The 20,076-nt window shown below is 51.0% G+C and overlaps 1 protein-coding gene across 3 annotated transcripts in view; it reads right to left on the bottom strand.

The window, feature by feature from the left end:
• Positions 1 to 20,076, bottom strand: part of NOL4L (nucleolar protein 4 like) — a 65,475-nt gene that overhangs the window by 29,167 nt on the left and 16,232 nt on the right. Inside the window, exon 1 of one of the 3 annotated variants that reach the window (XM_016200637.2) lies at positions 8,426 to 8,515. The exons of 1 other annotated variant lie outside the window; for it this stretch is intronic. The gene's annotated coding sequence lies outside the window, so the exon portion shown is untranslated. Of the gene's footprint in view, positions 1 to 6,867; positions 7,000 to 8,425; positions 8,516 to 20,076 lie in introns of those variants that run through there. One more of the 3 variants, XM_087818801.1, reaches the window with a different exon arrangement.

Below are 20,076 nucleotides of genomic sequence, written 5' to 3'. Positions count from 1 at the left end.
ATGCACTTACTCTGCCTCCCTCCCACAGGCACATCCACCCACACTCTTTCTTGGGTGAAAACACACTCACACTCACTCACATTTGCTCAGTGTTCTCACACTCGGAGGGATGCACACCTGTTCAAAAAGCTCTCTCTGTACAAAGGGTCCAAAGGGACAACAAAACCCCCCTGTTCTAACTGACTAGAACCCGAGACTGCCGGATGCTCTTAGGTAGGGGAGAAGGACCCTTAGAGGTATAGAGCCCATCCAGGCTCCTAGAGCCAGGACCAGGGACATCCTCTCTTGGGCCCTTTGCTCTTTTTTGGCTGCCCAAGGGACACTGTGGTCAGGGTATGACCTGAAGTCCTGGTTGAAGTAGGAAGGCCCTCTCCAGGCTCTGATTGTTGAAACATTCATTATTTTGAAAAGACTGAGTATTCTATTAACATCTGGAAGCACCACCTACTCAAAATGCTCCATCCATTCATTCAGCAGTATTTTTTGGACACCTACTATGAGCCAGGCATCTTTCCAGGTGCTGGGAAATTTTGCTGTGGACAAGACAGAGTCCTGGTCTTCCTGGTGCTCACTGCCCAGTTGGGGAGATGGACAATCAACAGGAATACAAAGCAAAATAAAGCCTAATAAGAGGGGAGAAGAACCAGCAGGACTGTTTGCCTAGGTGGCCAAGGAGGACCTCACTGCCAGGGAACATTGGGGAGAGGCCTGCAAGAAGCAGGAAGGTGGCTGTGTGGGGGCTACCGAGGGAGCATTCCAGGCACCGGCACATGCTGGTTGATTTGAGGAGTAGCCACACAGGAGTGTCCCCTCCCAAGATGCACATAACCTTGGGCAGGACTGTCTCCAGCTCAGAGAAAGGCTTGTAGAGTGTTACACTAAACACACAGTGTTCTCACCGAGGACCAGGAAAAAAGCCAGAACCACTATGTGCAGCACTGAAGGCTCCCACATTCTAGCCCCACTTGGTCAAGTTTAAAACGATAACAAGCCAAAGTTTATCAGGTGCCAAGTGCTCTCCTTGGGTCATCTCATTTCACCCTCACCACAGGTCGACCAGGTAGGTACAGTTACCAGCCCCATTCTACAGATAAGAAAACTGAGGATCCAAGGGGTTAAGGCACAAGCCCAAGGTCATGAGCTAACAAGTGGCAGAGTCATATGTGTACCATCCTGAAGGCCCAGACACACTCTCGTTCCCCACACCAAGCCTCTGCTCAGCTGTCCCTCTCACCTGGGATTCCATACTACTGTGATGCTCCGTGACCCAAATTCCAAACACTCCCCCCTTCTCCATCAACTCCAGCTCAGTCTCTACTGTTCCTCTTCTTACACAATCTGTCTGCCTGTACCATTAGCCCCGGCAGTTAGTCAGACACACACCTCTCAGCTGTAAACACACTGTGGGTCTCTGCCCTGTTTTTCCCCAGAAAACCTTAAGTCCTTTCAAGAGTGGGGATGAGGCTGTATGTTCCCTAGACCCCCCCACAAAGCCAAGGAGGCTCACTGAATTGACTGAATTGCCTGCCATGATACTGGTGTTTAATGACAATGTGGCATTAGTTTGACAATTAAGGACTTGGTCCCATTGTACACAGTTGTTTTGTTTTGTTTTTGTTTTATAATGTTTTTATTGATTTCAGAGAGAGTAAGGGAGAGGGAGAGAGCAATAGAAACATCAATGATGAGAGAGTCATTGATTGGCTGCCTCCTGCACGCCCCCTACTGGGGATCAAGCTTGCAACGCCAGCATGTGCCCTGACAGGGAATTGAACAGTGATCTCCTGGATCCTAGGTCGATGCTCAACCACTGAGCCTCGCTGGCCAGGCTGCACACAGTTCTAGAATGGAGACCATATGAAACCTGGACCCTGGTTGGCAGGTGGGCCAGCGGCAGTAAGCTGCCTCTCAAGGTCTTTCTGGCTCAGATCACTTGATCACTTAACTGTGCACCAAAATTACCCCCCCACACTCCCTGCTCTGACAGCTCAAATTGGAAATAGGTGGGCTAAATTTTACATTGCCATTGCAATCACCTGATCATGAAGGGCATCCAGTGCCCATACACAAGGGGTATCAGGGAAAGGGTCTTATGAGATTTCCTTGCAACAGCCCCCCTCCAAAAAAGCAGGCACCCATGCCAGGCCTATCTCCACATCTAGTACCTGCCCCAGCTGCCCAAGGGCACCATAGCTAGTAGCAGAGCTGGGATCTGAAGCCAGACAGTCTGTGAACCCACATCACAGTGGCTGCCACCACACCAAGAGGCTGCCTCGCCACACTTCCTCCCTTCATAGGAAGAACCAGATTCCTTAACGTGTCTCAAGATGAGACTCAAAGGCAACTCATGGGAGATGAAACTATACTGACACACACACACTCACTCTCTCCTAGGTTGACACACATTTATCAAGCATATACTATGTGCTGGTGTTGTGCTAGGGATATAGATGACTAAGGCAGGGTTCCTTTCCCCCAGGACCCTGTTATCTAGGGAAACAGACCAGCAAAAAATTCTGACCCACTTGTAAGCACAGAGAGAGAAGGGGGCTGTGGAATCCCCTCCACAGTTAACTACTGACAATCTTACTCTTCCAGCAAGTTTTTTCATGGCCCCCAGGGTTTTGCTATACGAGTCCCTATTTTGTAAGTGGTGGTTCTATGTAAGATTTTGACACTTACTGCTACAGCAATATTTTTGAAGTGAGTAACCAAGTCCATTAAACATACCTGGGGGGGACAAATAAAAGAGAAAGTTCCAATCAAACTTAGTTTCCACACCTTCACTTTCACGGCTGACCTAGGAGAGAAGCCTTCACAAGACCTCTTTGCAACTCACCTGCTACAACAGAGCCCCCAGCTGCAGAGGGTGGACTGTAACTTCAGCCACTTACACTGAGCCAAGGCTCCAGGAGTAAGCTAATTACACAGGCAATTAGGAGCACACAGTTCAGAGCCCATCAACAACTGTGCAGAGGGGCAAAATACACCCAAGTCCAGAGGGACCTGTAGTAGTAGTGCAGCTTTGCAAGTGGCAGGGTCCCAGGCCTGTGCATAGACCTAGAGTGCTCCCCCTGCTCACCCAGAGGTCATAAGTCTTAAATCAGGCACTTCTTGCTTTCTCCTCCTGGAATTTCAAGGGAATTTGGTCGTCTAATTTCTCTCTTTCTGTAAAAACTTTAATGAAACTTGCATCAGAAAATAAGTGTGTACAGTCCATTACTTCTGGGCCCCCTCTCTCTAGAGCCCCACGTGACTGGCTGAATAGCTGCCCCGGACTCCTCTTACCTCTGCCCTTGGACACCCTGAAGCCTTGCAGCCTTGCCCACATGTCGGTAAATTCCATCATTTATTTGGCACCAAAGGGCCTGAGCCATTGTGGTTCACAGAGGGATAGAGCCAACTGACCTTCTGAAAAGGGAACTCAAGAATGGGAAGGGGCAGGCAGACAGCACACGGCCAGCCCCTGGGACACACCCCGATCTGGGCAGAAGGAGAAGAGCCTAAGCCCTCCCTGCTCTTATCTGCAGTCCAAAATTCATGGGCAGGTTCAGTTTCTCTCCACCCAGGTTCTGAGGCCCTTCCTCCTCTGCAAGCAAACTAGTACCAGCCGCTGCCCAGCCCAGGGGAAAATGGGAGACCAGAAGGGAACCGGTGGCGACGCACCTGCATCCACGGTGCGTAACTATGGGCAGGTGCTATCAGTAACCTGATTATTTTACAACTGGGGTCAATTTCTCAGGAACTGGGTTCCTGGTGCCTCGCAAGTCGAGCTATTTGCATCCTCCAGGACAGGGATCCTGGGGCGTGCCTCGCAGAACATTTTCCAGGCCTGTCCCCAGAGCTGTAACTCTATCCCTACCACTTGCTTGAGAAAGAAAAGGAGGAGGACCTGCTGAGAATTTAGTGCAACTGTAAGCCACAAACCCTGACCAGGAGCCTTGGGTATGTGTTTCAGAGGAGGGGTAGAAGGTAGGGATTGCAGGGGGTGTTTCTGGGTTTGGCAGGAAACAGACCCCTCTCCATTAAGCCCGTGGGTATGTTTGATAAGAGGCTGAAGCTCCTGCCACAAGACCACCAGGCTCAGGCAGCTGCGCCAGCATCAGCTCTACTCTACCCAAGCAGGCAGGCACCAAGAGGTAGAAAGTGAGTACCTCCTTCTGGAACACCTGCAGGCCCTTCCAGGCCCTGGAAATTCTTCAGTACAAGGCAATTCTTCCCACGTCTCCATGTAAGAGAGCATTACATATACAGCCTTCTGAGCATGCCAAGAAGGTACTGAACCACATATGACCCCAACTTAACCACTTTGGTTCATCAGATGGCTTATTAATGGAAAATGAGCCCTCCATCCTCCCTGCCAGGATCTAAAGCAACCAGGGTTCAAATCCCTGTTGTGAAGGGACTGCACAAGTGAAATCTTAAGGTGCTCTGAGTCACCCACCACTCTTGGGAGCTGTGGGGTCCTCCAAGGCTGTTGCTTCATGCTATACCCCAAGCCCATATGGCCACCAGGGGAGGAGGCCAGCCTCCCAGGAACACACCCTGCACAATTCCACTCCTTCCTGCTAACATACCTCCTCTGCTTACAAGCAAAGCTCTTCTGGGAAATGTGAAATGAGGAGAGCTGAGACATAGCCAATCACCTACCATATTTTAGGTTCTCTCTCTCCACACACACACACACACACACACACACACACGGTCTGCCAGAAACATGTTCACATATACATGGGAATGCTCTGTTGTCCCTGCTGTCATGGACGCCGGGATGCTGGGAGTGAGCATTTTCAACACCTTCCTACTAGTGTATGGAGTGTAAAACAGGCTTTTGTTTCCTAAGCAAAGGCAACTGGCTGTTTTCCCAGCACTCCTCACCATGAGGGCCCCATTGATACCCCAGGCCCTGCCATTAACAGGGGTCTCTTTTAAAGGAGGCTGGAGAGATGGGCTTTAGCAGACAAGGTTCTTCCAGCCAGATGAGGGCTGGAGAGGAACCACTTTGACACAACCCCCTTCAGGAGTTTCTTTCCAAGAAAAGGGCCCAGACAAGACAAAAAAGTTCTTGAGCAACTCAGGAGCAATCCAGTTCCACATAACCCCAGGGTGGCTCAGGCTGGATAAGTTCCCCAAAGTCAGCCTTCTTAGCTGGGAGAAAGGTCCTGGGGTGCTCTGCTCCCAGCTTCAGAAGCAGAAAGGTGCTAAATGGGCATCACCCAGCCTTGGTGCAGTGGGTGTGGGAGGAGGTACTGTCTTATAACCCTACTCTATAAAATAAGCCCACCTTGACCTAGGATTAGACAGGAGCTTGATATTATTCAAGGACACATTTAGGCCCTAATGGTTTTCCAATGAAGGGGTAATTTACTACCTGGGGGTTAAACTACCCCTGGGGTCATAAACAGGCCTTTTTCGAATACCAACCTGCATCCCAGAAGCAGGGGCAAGAAGGGGCCTCAGGTCCCATCCACAGATGGCTCTCCCAGAGTTGAGAGCACCCCGCCCAGCCCCCCATCTCCTTGTCACAAGCCCCACCTGGTGGGGCCCGGGCTGGGGTTTCCAGCTGATTCTGGGATAAGTAGGGCTTTATCTCAAGGGAGAATCTATTTCAAGCCACAAAAAAGAGGAGGAAATCACAGAGTCCAAACACCATTTCAGGTGAAATCAGGAGGTTATTAATCTCCCCTCCGAGCAGACAGAAAGAAAAATCAATGTTTTAGAGGGGGAAAGATTCCATTTGAATTAATGGGCTTGTGGCTTCTCCATTGATCTGCGCCTCTTCACACTTTCTTTTTGTGCTTTTGTGCTCTTGGGGAGGAAGGAGGGAGCAGGGGATGGGGAGGGAGGGAGGCCTCTCGAGAAGGACGGTCTAACCTTAACCTTTCTGCAGGAATAACGCTAATTAGCGAGGCTTAATGAGAACTTCCCCCAAGAAGCGCGGCCCGGTAGGGGCGGCCAGGCTCGGGCACACGCAGCTCCAGGTGGGAGTAGGGAGGGGGACACTTCTGAACCTGAACGGCTGGACTAGAAATGCGAGTGGGGCGCCCCGCCCCCGACAAAGTGTGGGGCCCCGGAGGAGTAGGTGGAGAGCGGCGGGCGGCCGCGTAAACCCAACTTAAGCCCGGGGCGCGCCCTCACTCGGGACAGCCGCCCCCGCCCCGTGTGGCCCTTTAGGAGGGACCCGCCCCTTCACTCAGGGTGGCCGACGCCCCCGGCTTCCGCTCCCACCGTACCCCCGAGGGGCACCGGGTCCGCCCGCTCCGAGCAGGGGCAGGGGGCTGCCGAAGTGGGCTCAACTCTGCAAACGCCGTCTCAACTCCCCGCGCCCGGGCGGGGGCCCCTCCCGGCCGCTCGGAGCTTCCCGTGCCCACATCCCTCAGCACGGTCCACTTCCCTCCTCGCCGCGGCGGCGGCGGCGACCCGAGCCCGCCCCCCGCCCGCGAACGCCTCCCTCCCCGGGACGCGGTGCCGAGCTCGCCGCCAGCCGTGTGGCCGCCGCACAATACCGCGGCGCACAATCGCCGCCCCCCGGAGCCCAGTGCGCCCGGCGGTCCCCGCACTCGGGGCCGGGCGCGCCTCTGGGGCACCTCGCAGCCCCGAGCGCAGCCTTCCCCGCCCGCATCCCTCGGCCACACTCACCCGCCCCCCGCCCCAGCCCACTCCGCCCAGGGCGCAGCCGCTTCCCTGCGCCCCCCTCCTCAGCCCTGGCGCAGGAAGCTCCCCCGCGCCCCCCTCCCCGGAACCCCCCCAGCCCCCCGCCCCCCTAACCGCAGCTCTCAACGGCCGGCGGCAGCGGCGGGAGGAGGGGGGCGGCGGCCGGGGGCCCAGAAACTGCCCGATCTCGGGGATCCGGGCCGGACTCCGTACCTGGGCGGGAGGCGAGGCGAGGCAAGGCGGAGACTGGAGGTCGGGCTCCGCGAGTGAGCGGCGGTGACAGCCCCACAGCTCCAGCTGCTGCTGCCGCTGCTGCTGCCGCCGCGGCCGCCCGGGGAGAGGGGCTGGCACCGCCGCGGCGCGTCACTGCCCGGCCCCGGGGCGGGGGTGGCCAGGGGGAGGGCCCAGCGAGCGGCGGCGGCAGCGGCGGCGCCGCGGCCGAGAGGGAGGAAGGGGAGGGGGGCACCGGGCACGGGGAGGCGGGGGCGGGGGCGGGACCCAGCGCGGGGCGGGGGCCGGGGGAGGGGAGCGCAGGGAGGGCGCACGCCAGGGGAGGAGGAGGTGGAGCCGCAGGAAAAGGAGGTGGAGGGGCGGGCGAGCGGGAGTAGTGGGCACGGGGAGGGGGAGGGGGAGGAGGCACCCAGAGCGAGAAGAAAGCTGGGAGAGGCGGGCTGGGGGGGAGGAGGAGGGAGAAGGGGGTGCTGGGCCAGGTGGGGGAGGGACGAGGGCGCCCTGGACGCACCTCCAGGCGCTTCTGTGGGAGAGCGCTCTTAAGGGGGAAACGCTTCGAGGAAGATCCGGGCCGGGGCCTGAGCCCGGGAAAGAAGGCACTGGGGTCTGTGCCCTCCCCTCGCTTCCCAAGGCCGCGGTCTTCGGGTCTCGGGTGGGGGTTGGAGGGCACACAGCCGGCTCCCCGCGTTCCGGCCAGGAGAGGAGAGACTTGGCTCAAAGAAAGTGACTCGGGCACCTTTAGGAACTCTGGGCAACCCCGGGGCCTTCAGGTAGCCCTCGACCCCCGCGCGTCTCCTGGTTCCCCGGGGACGCGGGTCCTCGCTGGGCGGGGCTGCTGGGCCGGGGGCTGGGCCCCAGGGCTGTGGGAGCGAGACCCAGGTCTGGGAAAGCCAGGCACCTGGCTGGCTCTCTCCCGGGCGCCCTACCCCCACCTCAGGGCCCCCCTTTTCTCGATCAAGTTCAAGCTCGGGCTCCAAGGCGCTCTGCCCACTCCCTCCCCCTCCCTCCATTCCGCACCACCTCGACTCTTCACTCTTCCTTTGTCTCTTTCCCACCACTTATTTTACACCCTCCCCAGAAACCCCTCCTTCCTCCCGGCAGGCGCCTGAGTGCAGGCTGGGCTCACCTGTCCGACCCAAACATTTCAGCGACCCCGAGCGCCCAGGGCCGGCGGGCTCCCCGCTCCCCCCACCGGTCATTGTGCCCCTCCAGGCCGCCCGGGGCGGGCTCCTCGCCGAGCGCTAGCTGCAGTTGTAAAGTAACAGGATGAAATCCAGGCTGCAGCCCTGCCCCAGCCCGGCGCGCTCTGCACGCGGCGACGCGGCACCGCAGGAGGGGAACGACCCGCGCGGGCCCGGGACGCCGTCCTCCGGGCACAGACCTCGCCAGCCCGGGGTGCTGGAGAAGGCGGGGCGGAGCGGGGTGAGGGTGGGGGTCCCGGACCTCCGAGCTACCTCAGCTTCAGCCCGAAACAACACGCTTGTCCCCAAATAGCAGAATTAGAGCCGACAGAGAAGATGGGTCAGGGGCAGATGCCTACCTCCCCCAAATTCACACCTTCCTTTATATCAGATCAGCCTCCAGAAAAATCTTGTGCTCTGACAGGGGTGGAGATCTGCTCTCGTGGAATTCTGCGAGGAGACGGCCAAACACCAAAACAAAACCCAGTAACGATCCCACCTCCCGGGGCATCTGGTCGCATCCGAAAAGGAAGGGCAATTTCTACTGACTTTACGCTACAACTCATTCACAGTGGAACCAGCAAAGAAGAAAAAACGAGACAGCCGCCGCGATTGTTTGCAATTTTTAAACAGACTGCCTTTAACCTCCAACTTTTTTTTTTTTTTTTTTTTTTTTTGGTAAAAAGCCTTTTTCTTTCTTCCCCTGAAAGCTTTGCATTGTGAACAATCCGAGGTAAACAAGGCGCCCTCTACAGGTGAGAGTTGGAAGGACACCACCACAGGTTCAGAGCTCAGTACGCTCGCCCATTAGAAAAACGAAAAGACAGCGCATCAACTCAAGGCACACAGACTTCCTTTGCACATGCTGAAGATTTGTACCACTCACATGTTACTCATTAGCACCTTAGCACCTTTTATCCCTGAAACCGAATGTGTTTTCAAACAAATTCACTCTTCCCAGTTTCTGGGAATTTTTACTTTGTTCGATCCTATGTGGTGGGGGCCAGTTCATTACCTTCACATCCACACATGTTGGTGCCCAATAATGACTTTTAGAATTAGTGGCCACACCTCTTCAGTTCATCCAGGGAAATGTGAACATCTCCAATATAGAAACTGTCCTCCCTCACTCTGAAAATGAGATAATTCAGGCCCAGGATTTCCCATCTCTTCCCACCACATTTCTAGAGACCTTTGACTTCCCCTGGCCTGAGTCACTATTTCACAGCAGTGGTGGACATCTGGGCTTGAAATATAAAGCCAAATCCAACTGAAGTTCAAAGGTGGAATTGAACCCAGATAACCCACTTCTTCTCTGACTAATAAAAGAGAGATAGTACTGCCCAGAAGGGCAGAGCAATGATTTTCTCTAAGCATGAAATGTGAACTCATTTACTATCCCTGAGATAAAACAGCCCCAGCCCCGCTCAACCCACAGAAAGCAGTTGGGAGCCCTGGAGTAACCTGGCTGTTTAGCGGTACCAGGAATTAGGCAAGTTTTATGTGTGCTGAAGCCTGCAGAAATCTGCAGGAGCTGCCACTCCTTGAGTAACCTTGTGTAGGTTGCTTTCAGCGTCCTTGTGCCTCTGGACAACTCCCTCCATCCTTAAAGTGGCCACAGCATGGGTCCTAACAAGGAATGACATGACCTAGTTTTTTGACCATTAATTCTCCCAGTGATGTGTCCCAGTCTGCTGGGAGATCATGGCAGAGAAGGCTCCTCCTGTCTGCCTCCGGGGACAGTACTGACTTCATGTCTCCACCAGACTCTGCAAACAGTGGGTACTTTTATTAGTGAACAGTTGGCGGGGCATTTGCTCTATGGTGTTTCTTAAGCAGCAATCCCTCCTTTGCAGCTTCCTATATGAAATGGGCCTGCTCCACAAGTGGGGACCTAGCCACGGGAACCAGGGGTGGTTATTATTGGGAATAATTGAGGATCTTAGTGTAACCAGAGTGGACTCTGTTTAAGCATCTCAAAACATTAAAAAAACCATTTATCCCTACAAATTACTTATGAATGACAGAAGGGAACATGTACCTGCACAATGAAAAGATCTGCCAGACATGCCCCAACTAAGCAATCAAATACAGCAAAGTGGGGCCACCTGACACAATGTGCTCACCTCCTAAAGGGATGCAATAAGAAGACACAGCATCACCTGTGTTGTGTTCTCCCCCAAAATGTTTCACCTGGATCTGATCATAACCTGGGTCTGTCCTGAATTCTTCAAAAGATCCACTGTCATTAACTTGACTGTTCTAAATCATGAGACTAAAGAAAAATAGCAACTAAATGTAAAGTTTGAATCTTGGTTGGACCTTGGACATAAGAATTCATGAAGCGTGAAGGAGAAACAGAGGAAGTGGGGAGTGAGGGGTGGAGTGGACCCAGGGGTTGAGAGGGGAGGCAAGTGTGGGCTCTGGGATGAGTGGTTAGGGAAGGCCCCTGCTAGGAGAAAGCCACATGTGCCCTGAACCTGGGATGGCAGAAGTTGACAGCTGGGTGAAGACCTGGGGCACAGTCTTTCAGGAGAGGGAACAGCTGGTGCAAAGGCTCTGAGGTAGGAAGGCGCTTGACATGTTTGAGGAATAGAAAGATGATCAGTGTGGCTACAGCAGTGCGGGCCAGGGGGAGGGTGGGGGAGGTGAGGGGGAGCAGGCATGCAGGGCCAAGCACCCAGAGCTTTGTACACCACTGTGAGGCATGTGGGTTTTATTCTAAGAGGGGAAATGATGCAATCTGAACTATGTTTTGAGATAAGAGGAGCAAGAGTGGCAGAGGGGAGACCAGTAAGGAGGTCTAGCCAAGAGTCTAGAAATAAGAGTCTAGCCAAATGGGACTGGTTCAAATTCTGGCTCTGACACTAGACGACTGACCTTGGGTACCGTACTTAAACTGCTCTAAGCCTCAATTTCCTCATCTACAAAGTGAATAATAAGACAGTGTGTTTAATGTAGGATTTGACACCAAAATGTCCCCTCTGAAATTAGGAACTGTGGTAGCCAGCCTCCAAGATGGCCCGGATGATCCTCACTTCCTGGTGCAGTGCCCTAGACCCTGTCACAGTGAATAGGCTGTGAAACCAATGGCATAGGATGAAAATGAGGGTGTATGGTTTCTGAGGTTAGGTCCTAAAACATGGCTTGAACCTTGGTTGGTGTGCTCAGTGGTTAGAGTGTCGGCCCACGCAATGAAGGGTCATGTGTTCAATTCACGGTCAAGGGAACGTACCTGGGTTGCAGGTTGGATCCCCAGTCCTGGTCAGGTCTCATGCGGGAGGCCACCAATTGATGTGTGTCTCTCACATAGATGTTTCTCTCTCTGTCCCCCCTTTCCTTCCCTTCCTTCCACTCTCTCCAAAAAGCAATGAAAGAATATCCTCGGGTGAGGATTTAAAAAAAAAAATACAGCTTGATCTTTTCCCCAGAGGGAAAATGACATTGGTAAATGGGAGCTTTTATCATCAACAGGATTCTAAATTTTCACAATGATGGTCATAGCCCTCTCCACAAATGCTGTACCAGTTTACTCAGCCACCAGCAATATCTGGCAGTTCCCATTTCACTACACACTTGTCAGCATGTAGTATCAGCCATCTTTTTTATCTTTGCCAGTCTGAAAGGTGAAAAATGGCATCTTATTTTCCTTTGCCCGTCTTCATTTGGGAATGTGAGCATATGTTTCTGTGAATCGTGTTTGTTGGTCACTTGTATTTCTTTTCTTTTCTTTTTTAGAATAACCTGTTCATATTCTTTGTCTATTTCTCTACTTGAGTTGGTGGTCTTTTATTTTTAAGAAGTCTTTGGAAATGAAATTAATCTTTTGTCATATATTTTACAAATATGTTTTCCTTTTGTTGTCCTTTTATTTTGTTTATGAAGGGATTTCTTTGCCATATGAAAATTTTATATCATCCTATTAATTTTTTTTCCTTTAGGGTTTCAGGTCAAAACAAATGTCCTATTCCACTTTAAGATTATAAAAGTAATTCACTCATATTTTCTTCTAGAGCATTTATAGCTTCATTACAGTTAAATCTTTATTCCACCTGTAATTTATCTCCATATAAGTAGTGAGGTGAAGATCTAGCTTATTTTTCTAATGGCTATCCAAGTTGTCCCAATACCATCATTTAAATAGCTCATCCACTGATTAGAAACACCATCTTTACACTACATTAATTTTCCATTATTTTTGGAATTGTCTATTCCATTGATCTGTCTATTCCTGTCCCAATATTATAGCTCTAGAATATATTTTAATATCTGGTGGGGCTAGCACCTCTACCCCCATGAACTGTCCCTGCCCCAAGCATAATAAAGAGAGACCCACAGCAGAGAGGCACTCTAGGTGAAGCACAATCATGCAGAAAGGAGGGATGTTTCCGCTCAAGGGGCTAGGGAAGGGGGAGGGTGCGTTCCTGGAAGAGGTGACATCTACTCTGAACCAAAAGAAGGCAGGAGGAATGTGACAGGTGGTAAGTGAGGAGGGTATCCAGGCAGGAGGAGGAGCACGGATGGAAGCACTCCGGCTTCACATGTGCCTGAATTCAAACGACTTGATCTGTAGGTTGGGCTGTAGCTCAGCTCATCCATTTATTCTTCACATGCGCTGACTTTTGCACAGGTGGCTGCAGCCTCCTAGTCAGTTTGACACCTTTGCTGAAATCTAGGAGACACTGTCCAATTCTGTTTCCTCATTCCTTTTCTATTTAGATAATTTCCCACGATGGATATAACTAAAAGAGCCTGACTTACTGAAATACACTTTCCTAACAACCACAACAAAGGTCAAAATTAGTTTCATCAATCTTTTCAGAAATATGTTGTTTTAAAACGTCATCAATTAATCTCTGTTCATTTCACTCTCCTACTTCGAAATCTTCAACAGCTCCCAGTTGCTGGCAGAATCAAATGATAGTTTTCTGGCCTGGTTTTCGAGGTCTCTCACAGCTCTGCTGGCTATACAGCCTTCTGTTCCAAACTGTGAGCTGTGCTTCAGACACTCACCATCTCTGCCCTTCAATCACCCATGTGTGACCCTCTCCATGCCTCTGACCGCGCATGCTTTCAGGCACATGTTTTTTCCACAAATACGCATAAACCCACTACCACATGCTAGGCACCGTAAGTATGACTGACACAGCAGTGAACAATACAGACACAGGTCTGCCCACTTGGAGCCCGCGGGCCAGCAGGAAAGAGAGATTAAACAAGTGACCACACAGTTTCTGGTCATCGGATGTATATTTAGTTTGTATTTGACAGTTGTGAGACCTGCTAGGAAGGGAGTATCCAGCATGTGAGAAGTACATAGTGGATACTGGAGGGCTCCGCTGAGCATGTGACCCTTAATTTGGGCACAACCCAGCACTTCCATTCCTAGGTGTACACACAACAGAAATGAGGACTGGCAGTTCCTAAAGAACACATCTAGAGTGGCCATGAGCGGCGGCATTCACAGTAGCCCCAAGTGTCTATCAACAGAGAATGGGTAACGCTGGTACATCTACACCGTGGAACACTACTCAGCAGTAGAAAAGAGGAAACTAGCTCTGCATGCCTCAAAACAGGCCATTCTCACAAACTTACGCTTGCGAGCAGAAGAGCACGTGCCATAGGATTCTTTTTATAAAGTTCTAGAACAGGCAAACCAACCTATGCTATTAGGAGTCAGGACAGTGGTCCCCCTGGCTGGGGGGTAGTGAGTAGAAGGGATACAAAGGGTCTTTAGGGTGCTGACAATGTTCTATTTCTTGATCTGAGAATTGGTCACAGGAGGGGGATTCAATTTGTAAAAATTTAATGAATTATCCACTTAGTGATATGTGCTCTCTTCTGTATGTGTATTATGCTTCAATAAAAGTTTGAAAAAGGAAAAAAAAAAGCCAAGGCCAGTTACCATGGCCAAGCAGTTAGAGCTCGGCAGAGTCAATGACTGCAGCCAACTTTATACGGGCACTGTGCTGGATGGGGTACATGTTACTTTATTTAATCAGCCAAATAACAAGGTCTGTATTAATTGCCAATTTACACAGGAAGAGTAGGGCCTCATTGAGGAAGATTAAATGACTCATCCGGTCACCCAATATCGAGGATACAGGCACTCAGGGGACGTGTCCACACTCAGAGCTGGAAGCTAGTGGCCATGCTGGGGTTTGAACAAGGATGTGTTGCTCCGCAGAGCACCTGCTGAGGGGGACCACTGAGGCGGACCACGTGACCCTGGGCAGACCTCTAGCAGAGCAGAAAGAGGAAGCCACCAGAGCGAGTCTGGGCCCACAGTGCAGCCAGTGGTTTCCCTTGGGCTGGGAACTGGGAGTGGGCTGGGGCTGTTGGAGGCACTCAGCCTCTGGCCAGACCCCAAGGCTTCTCCATGCAACCCCTGAGGGGGCTGGGCCTGGGAAGTCTACTGGGCTGAAACTCTAGCTGGCTCCTCAGCAGGTGACTGGAGGACAGGAGAGAGCCCCTCTGCAGGCTGTAAGATGCTAATTTGATCTGCTGCTCCAAGGAAGACAGGCTGGGAAATGGGAGCAGACTACCCAGAGAAAGGGACAGGCAGTACTTCCGATTTTGGCTGAAATCCTGTCATGACAGAACCCACGGGTGGTGGGTGGATGGGTAACAGCCAAGGGTTCTGGGGTCAGAGCTGCTGGTGGCTGGAGTCATGTGATTGGTGGTCAGGAACTAGGGTAGGGGAGCAGAGTAGGGGAGCAGGCGACTGGGGATGTGTTTTGTTTGCATCCAGGCCTTTCCTCAGTGTGACTTCAGGCAGGTAGGTGACAGAACCGCTCCAAGCCTTGGTTTTCTCATCTCTAAAATGGGCAACAACAACAGGGACTTGTTTCTGAAGGCTGCCGTGAGGCGAAAATGCAGTAATGCTTGCAGTAGGCTGGACTGGTGCCCAGCACAGAGCACCTGCCCAAAACTTAGTTATCGTTAATGATGATGATAATATGAAAAATAAGTAATTAATATTATAGACATCAGTCAACAAACATTTATTAGGCCTGACAGGTGCAGGGACAGTGGTGTGACATAAGCTGACCTGGGCCTGCCCCCATGAAGTTGGTGGTGCTGGTTCAGCGGGGGGCCTTGGCCTGTCCCTACCCTCACTTTATGGTATGACTCCATTTATTGAAAACCTAAAAACAGGAGTAGTTATAGTGCTTAATGATGTGTGCTTAGGAAAGGAAATGCAATTCTTTCCTTCCCAGCCTCCCTTGTATCTGGGAATGGCCGTGTGACCTGTTCTGGCCAATGAGATGTCAACAAAAGTCTACTGGCAACTTTCTGGGGAAGCTTTTGCTTTGCTAGACTAAGCTTATACCACCACTTCCCATCTTCCTCTCACCTTGAATGTGGACACATTGGGTGGAGAAACAGCAGCCAACGTGCAACCATGAGGAAAAGGTCAACAATATCACAGAGACACCAGCCCAACATTGCCAACATTAGCAAACAGTGGCTCCTCCATTCTTGTTTCAGGAGTAAAAAAAACTTCATGTTTTGCTGTACAGTCAGCTGAGCTTTTGTACTTTTTAGTAAAAAATAACCCTGACTGACTCACAGTGCTCCTGCTTGTGGGTAAACTGGGTAGCAAGGACCCCCACTCCCAGATGGCCTTTTCTCTAGAGTGTGGACTCCTTGAAGAGACTGAGGAAGGGCTGTGTCTGGGCATCTGCTGTGTGCACTGTGGTTGGGGGGTGGGGAGGAAGACAAGCACTTGCTTCCCTTACCTGTGGCCTCAGCAGGAGGGAAGGTGTTGGGGCTGCTACCCAGGTATGCCTGGGCCCTTCCTGAGCTACAGCAGTGCTCCAGTTAAACAGCATCTTCTGTTTCTATCCTATTTTTTCTTGAGGCACTTGAAGTCACTCTAAACATCCAAGCTTTAAAATGGCCCTGGGCCTAGCAAAGCATGGGGTCAGTTACTCATTTCTGCCAAGGAGAAAATTGCAGGAGAGAGAGGAGGCCCAGCCTGAGGTCAGGCTTCTTTGTAGTCATGCTGGCTGAGCCTCTCTCCCTGGCTGTCTTCTGTACCCCCACCCAAAGCCCAGGGCTAGGCAGGCCCTGTTATTAGGTCACTGCAGAAAGGTAGAGAGGGGTTGCCTGGGGATGGGAGGGACAGGTGGGCAGAGATCTGGTCCTCTTTCCCAGATTTGACAGTGACATGTGCGCCCGATGCTGACCCCTTGATACACTGAACTTCCTCCACTGAAGAGTTTCCATTAAGAAAGGGGTTCCTCTGTCAAAAAGCAAACTTTGTAAACCATTGGAGTCTGACCCAAATCTGCTGTTCCACTACCAGGGAGGCTGCAGCACGCAGAAATGAAAGTGAGACAGCTGGTCAGGGGCAGGGCCACAACTAGAACCAGAGTCACCGGACTCCCACTTATGATCACCCCCAGTTAAGCATCTGCTCTCCTCTGTCAGAGGAAGATGCACCATGAGGCTTCACACTGCGCATAACCAACCCTGTACCCAGCTGGCAGGCCCTGCGAGCAAGCAGCGAGCGCTGCCCTCTGCAGACTGCTCAAGCTCACCCCAAGCACATCTCCCCCTTGCTCCCTCGCTCTCTCCCTCCATCCTAGTCTAGTCCCCTTGTTGTTCCTGCTCCAGGGCCTTTGCACTTACTGCCTCCTCCACCTGGAAAGCCCTCTCCTCCTCATAGCCACAGGGCCTGCCACTTATCATTCAGGTCTGAGCTCAATGCCACCTCTTCAGAGAGGCCTTCTCACCCAGAGGCACAGTCTATCACCGGACCCTGTTTTAATTCTCTGCCCCAAACTCCTCACTTTTGTGTATTTTTTTCTGATCGACTTGTTTATCATCTCTACAGCATGTAAGCTCCCAGAGAGGAGGCTCCTTATCTGTCTCATTCACTGCTGAATCCTCAGTGCTTAGAACAGTGTCTAGGACATAGTAGAAACTTAAATGATTTTTTGAATGAATGAAGGAGGAAAATTTTTTAAACTATGCAAACACTGGGTTACAGGGAGGGCAAGGGTCTGAGTGGAGGTTGGGGAGCTACCAGCCCCCTGGGGATCCAGGGCTGATCACCCTGAGCAAAAACAATGCAGCCAGCACAAATTCATGGTACAACACTGTGCTGTCCCACTCTCAAAAAAAAAAAAAAAAAGGCCCAAGGCCCGTTAATGAGGTAAACACAATCATAACCAGGAAAAATCTTGGCCATGCTTCTTGAGTCCACCCAAAGCTATTATCTCTAATTGATCTCCAGACATCAGCTGCTGAAGTGTCTGAAACCCTCCTGCATCTTCCAGGTCTGGTTACAAAGCCCCAGCCCACCCACCTGCCCACCAAGAGGGGTCAGGTCTCCTGGAACAGCTCTTTGCTGGGGGCTGGGAACTGTCTGGGGCTCACATGAGAAGGAACCATCAGACTGGCAAGTCAGGGTGGGTCAAGGTCCTGTGTAAAAGCCACAACCGATATAAATGCTCAGCGCCAGAAGCCAGTATTTCAGAGTCTTAAGTCCTGACAAAGCCACCAAGAGTCTCATCCTCAAAAAAATGTGACAAAAATCAGGGAGGGCTGGAAAAAGCACCCTGCCCAAAGCATCCCACTTGCTCTAGATGAAGGAGACATTTTGAAAACTGGGGTTAGGAGATTAGTTATTAAAAACAACAACAAAAACAGGGCTTAGCCACAAGACACCAAGGCCCCTCGGTCTCAGTCAGGCCAGGCCCAGAGTTGGGGGAGTCATAAGGTCAGCAATAGGTTCAGTGACCATCTGGATGCTTCAAGCTACCCCTTCCTGGCTCAGACCGGGAGAGACGCCTCCTTTCCTGTTGGATCTCTCTTATCCTTAGGGACAGAGCAGGGAGTCAGCCTAGGGTGCCTGGCAGGGGTGTTTACAGTGAGCGATCTGAGAAGAGCTGCTGCCTCCCATTTATGGAGGCCCAGGTAGCAGCTCCTGACCTTGCTCCTAGCTTTTCCTTTGACACAAATAAAGCATTCCCAGGCCAGCCCTGCTTGCAGGATTCTGCTCATGGCACCAGGCAGCTCTCCTGCCTGCACCAGTAAATTATGGGCACTGTGTGCATTTTTTCCTGTATAATGAAGATGAAAGGCCACATCGGCATCCTCGCATGAGGGGGTGGGGGTGGGGTAGGGGTGGGGGGGTGGGGAGGGATGGGGGGATGTCAGCAGCCTGGAAGGGGACTGAGCCTTTAGGAGCTGATGGAGACAATGAGCTGTTTAGGTTCGGGGTATCTACTAACTCCATCAGGCAGCTGGCTTTGGAGAGGACAGGATGTCAGTTGTTTTCTGCTTTTTTTCCCCCACACAGCTTCAGGGAAGCAGGAAGAAAGAAGAGAAACAGACCTCTCTGAACCCAGGCTGCCCTGGCAATGCTCATTTTCTTTGAGTGTTTGGAAGCTGCAGCAAGTTTCCAGAAAGCACCTGAAGATTCTCAAAAATATATATTGATCACTAAATTAATGCCTCATAACAACGATGTTTGACAACAGGTTTTACACTCCCCTTTGCCTTCTCAAAATAGAGGTTTCCAAGAAAACATGTCCTCTCAAGTTTAGAAACGCCCCGTTTTCCTTGGCACGGCCATGAGGAGGATGGGACACGGGCTGACAATATTTACAGCCCCTGGTCCCAACACTGGGCTCACAACGCTGCTGGCCCACAGCCCCCTGTCTTTTCTGTGTGTGAACAGAAAGGCCTGCAGTGAAAGTGTCTTGTTTAAATGGTCAGATCAACGGTGCCCTCTGGGGTATTTTTCCCCCACCAACAAGGACATGCAAAAATTTTTAGGGATTAAACATTTTTTTCCCCCAAATAACTTTTTTTTCAAGCCAGGAAAACTTTCAAAAAGGACAACAAAGGGGAACTGTTTCTACTAAATATTAAAACATAGTAGTATTAATATTTCAGACGGTGTGGAGCTGGTACATAAACAGACAAAGAGACCAAAAGACTGAATAGAAATAGATTCTGTTTCAGGTGGAAATTTAGTAAATTTTATAGGTGGTGTCTCAAATCAGTGGGAAGGAAATAGACTCTCTAATAAATGATGCTGACACAAAGGGTAAAGCAGGATCTGCAACTCAGAATATACCAGGATAGGTCCAAATGGATCAAAGATTAAATGTGAAAAATAAAAACATGTATATTTTTTCCCTCTGTTAGCTGAGAGGGTCTAAAATAAAGAACATCCCAGTAGCAATAAGCTCACCTAGCACCCATATCTTGGTATTTAACATGACTCTCCAATTTAAGGAATCAGAGCTCCTTGGAGATATGGCTGATTCTAGGATTGGGGCAGGAAATATATGAGTCTGGAGCTTATCGTAGTGACAGAAAGTAGACAAACATTAAAACAAAACAAAATAAAATGAAATCCTACAAAACACCTCCACCCCCAAGAATCTATAGGGTATTGTCAAAATATCACAGGAGCCAACTAAAAGAGCTCCCAATGGCCAAAGCTAAAACAGTTTAAGCAATAAAATGAAAAAGTAGTATTGAATTATAACCCAAAATATAAATAACCATATAAAGAAATGATTGAATAATAAATGAGGAAGGAGATGAGAGGGACTAGGTGGCTAAGACAGTAGACCCCACATTCTCACAAATTCCACAGGGTCTACACCATGCATGTTTCTAGAGAGCAGGCACAGATGCTCAACGTTTGAAGATATTGGTCTAGAGAAGGGACGACAGTGAGACAGTAGCAAAAATTACAAAAGGTGATGAGACCAACGATGGGGAAGATGCTGAGGGCTGTGAAGGAAAGATGCTGCTTCCCATGGTGAAGTCTAAGGTGTTCTTTATGTTCAATAGAACCACTGACCTTCTCAACCTACCCCAAGGGCAGAGGCTCTGAAATCTTACTGGGAAACTATGCTTTTGATCAAGATAAAATATCTCTCCTTGCCCTATTTAATGCCCTTTTTGCCTTGAACATTTACTTACTTCACATTAATAGCACTGTCCTCTCTTTCGTTTTTATCTTCCTTTTTGTGTCATT

The sequence above is a fragment of the Miniopterus natalensis genome, chromosome 7 (genome assembly GCF_054644295.1).
Source record: "Miniopterus natalensis isolate mMinNat1 chromosome 7, mMinNat1.hap1, whole genome shotgun sequence".
In the NCBI taxonomy this organism is placed as follows: domain Eukaryota; kingdom Metazoa; phylum Chordata; class Mammalia; order Chiroptera; family Miniopteridae; genus Miniopterus; species Miniopterus natalensis.
The sequence above is the reverse complement of the archived record's forward strand: the minus strand, read 5'-3'. Positions and strand labels throughout refer to the sequence as shown.